This window comes from Oryctolagus cuniculus, chromosome 13 (genome assembly GCF_964237555.1).
Source record: "Oryctolagus cuniculus chromosome 13, mOryCun1.1, whole genome shotgun sequence".
NCBI classification, from domain to species: Eukaryota; Metazoa; Chordata; class Mammalia; order Lagomorpha; family Leporidae; genus Oryctolagus; species Oryctolagus cuniculus.
Window position 1 is genome coordinate 101,724,936 of NC_091444.1, and position 3,529 is coordinate 101,728,464.

Consider the following 3,529-nt stretch of genomic DNA (forward strand, 5'->3'; position numbering starts at 1 on the left):
GAGAGAGACAGAGGTGCGACAAGAGCTTAAAAACTAAAAGAAGTCCAAAGCCCCGGGCTTCATCTGTGGTCCCCTGACTCCCAGCCCCAAGACGGCAGGTCCCGGGACAAAGGCTCGAGTGCAAATATTTATTAGGAAGTGTGAGCCAACAAGTAGGAGTCCGAGACCAGGGGGATGTAGCACAGATGGATGGAAAACCAATACGAGGCTGAGTTATGGGGCTGGCCGCAGCGCTTGGCCAGTGACTCCCGCTCTTTCCGGGCCGCTGGAGTCCTTGTGTAAAAGATGTTGCAGGGTGATCTGTCGCGGGGGAGAAAGGGAAGAATTTATGCATTTGTACTTGGGCTCCAGGTCTGTCTCCAACTCCCCTGCACCTCTGAGCTTTGCCGTATGTGCGTCCCTTGAGATGCCCCGCATGCCCCAGGAAGCCCCTGGAAGCCCCAGCACACCGCTCCTGCAGGAAGCTGCCTAAGAGCCCGTGTCACTGCTAGGTGGGGACCCACTGGGTGCCTGAAGCACACTTAAGGTCTAAAACTGCTGCTTCCAAGGCATCTTAGCCTCTTCTGAGCTTCAGCAAGGGGCTGATCCACGAGCAGAAACGTCAGAATACTCGCACCAAGCATCCGTCCCGCTTCCCGCAGGGGAGTTCCTGGAATCTGAGGCCCAGCTCTGCTTCTGATCCAGCTTCCTGCTAATGCAGACCCTGGGAGGCAGCAGGTGGTGGCTTACACACTTGGGTCCCTGGCAACCACCCTGGAAATGAAGATGGAGCTCCTGGCTCCTGGCTTTGGCCTGGCCCAGCCCTGGTTATCGAGGACATTTGGGGATGGAACCAGTGAGCAGATGGAAGATGGCTATTTGTCTCATTCTCTCTTTCTCTCCCCTTTTCAAATAAGTAGAGAATTACTTTTTCTAAAAGTGTGTATTATCTTCACACAAAAATGTTGGGGCTGGCATTGTGGTGTAGTGGGTTAAGCTGCTATGTTGGGGCTGGCATTGTGGTATAGTGGGTTAAGCTGCTATGTTGGGGCTGGCATTGTGGTATAGTGGGTTAAGCTGCTATGTTGGGGCTGGCACTGTGGCACAGTGGGTTAAGCTGCTATGTTGGGGCTGGCACTGTGGCACAGTGGGTTAAGCTGCTATGTTGGGGCTGGCATTGTGGCACAGTGGGTTAAGCTGCTATGTTGGGGCTGGCACTGTGGCACAGTGGGTTAAGCGGCTATCTGGCGACACCAGCATCCCACATGGGCATGGGTTCACATCTCAGCTGCTCCACTTTTGATCCAGCTCCCTGCTAATCGCCTAGGAAAGCAGTAGAAGTGCTTGGGCCCCTGCACCCATGTGGGAGACCTGGAGGGAGTTCCAGGGTCCTGGCTTTGGCCTGGCCCAGCCTGGCTGTTGCAGCCGGTTGAGGAGTGAACCAGGGGAGGGAGGGTATCTCCCTTTCTCTCCCTCTCTCTGTAACTCTGCTTTCCAATGAAATAAAAGTGAAATTTAAAAAAGAACAAAAAACAAAAAATCAGAAATGTTGAAGAGGCGTGTTGGAAATAGGGCAGCCGTGAAGTAGCTGGGAGTCCCCTCTTGCATTTGGCTTTGTTTTCTGAGGTTTCAGCTGCCCATGGTCTGCTCCAAAAATATGTAATGGAAAATTCTAGAAATAAGTGACCCCTGCATTTTAAATAGCTTTTATTACAGTATATTGCTATTAATGCCCTAGTTTATTAGGAGCTATCACTACTGACTTCATCCCGTCTCTAACCTTAAAAGAAACTCTACCTTAGGTATGCACAGAGCTTGCTACTCTCACCCACGGGGGTCTCGGAATGTCGCCTCCCTCCCCAGGGTCTCTAATCTACACCTTCCAGTTTCTCCTGATTGTCCAAACACAAGAACAAATCTGTCACACGGCACAGCAAAGACACCAGAGGCAGGGAGCCACCGTGCGTTCTGGCAAATTCTTCTCGCTCCCCTCCCTCTCCTTCGGGCTCCTTCTACCTCCTGCAGCCTGGGAGGAGCTGGGGGGAACCAGTGCTGTGGGGTTTCCATATACCTTTATCCCTGTCCTCCAGCGCAAAGCCTTGGGAGCAGCTCCCTGGTCACACTCTGTGCTGAGACTGAAGCCTGCAGTTAAGACACTAGTTTGGGTGTCTTTTATTTATTTATTTGTTTGTTTGTTTGTTTTAAAGGGGCACCCACCTCACGCTCACTCCACAGACTGCAGTTTCTAAATCGCCGCGCTGCAGGATACCACAAAGTAGCCCCATCCCAAACCAGGGCCACTTGGTGCCAGGCTGTCCCCGCGGGTGGGAAGCATCCTCCTCAGAAGAGGAGTTGGATGGGTTGCTCAGTAGGGGAAGAGAAGTCTGGATCATCCAGCAGTTCAACTCACGGGTAGGAACCCCACGGCCCAGGCCCGCTGTCCGGTGCATACAGTCCACCCCTGACCGGCACCCCAGGAGGCCGGTTTGGGAATTTTGGCTCTAGAAGCTGCACCTGCATTGATCACAAAGAGCCATGGGATTCTTTACAGGAAAACCTTGTCTTGTGGAAGTGAGTACCCGGCCAGTGACTCCTCACAGGAGGCTGGCCGAGGGGGCAGGGGGTGCAGAGGGACCCGGGTGGGTAAGGCAGGCTCTGCTCACTGCCACAACCCTCCTGGTCCCCAGAGGCTGGGTTCAGGACCCTCCTGTTGTTACCTGTTGCACTTCAAACCGTTCCTTGGCATGTGGAATTAAGTTTCTTTGGGAGCAAACAAAAGTTTTGAAATCCATGCATAGTTTTTTTTTTTTTTTCTTAATAAGCATTTTTTTTTCCCGCGGAACATTTTGAAGACCCCTCAGATGTAAGCGTATCCAACCTCTGGACACGGATTTTTGTTATCTGTCACCAGGCGCCCTCGGGCGCCACAGCCGGCACGCAGTCAGGAGGACCCTGTGGCCTGGGGTCTCCTCCCTGCTTTGCGCAGGTCCATTGTCTGACACCACGCACACAGCAAGCCCTCTGCGTGGGGGAGAAGAGGGGACCGCGGGACCCAGCGCTCGGCCCTCACGTCCCTGCTGTCACTTATGCCAGCCTTGGTGTTCATGCCACGGACGCGAGCCTGAGTAGCCTGTGTGTGTGCCGGTTCAGGATCTAGGGGTGAGAGCCCAGCAGCGGGGCAACTCGCTCAGCCACAGACCCGAATGCCAAGCAAGAAAAGGCAGGGCGAGGACGTGAGGGCGCCCACATCAAGAGTCCAGGCGGGCTCTGCAAAGCTGTCTTTTTAAAAAAAAAAAATCTACCAGGCCAGGGACCAGGCAGCTCAGAGCTGGGTGCCTGGTTCTGGCTGCCTATTATTCACCTGCTCTCTCGCGCCTGAAGCCCCAAATCCACCTGTCCAGACGCCGGGGGACCCAGCCCCAGCTCCCCCAGGCGCGGCCTCCCCGGCCAGCGCCGCGCGGGCCAGGGCAGACGCGGACACAGCCTTGCGCCCCGGGCGCCAGGGCCGCCGCGCCCACCCCGCCCACCCGCCCCTCCCGGCGTGACGTCA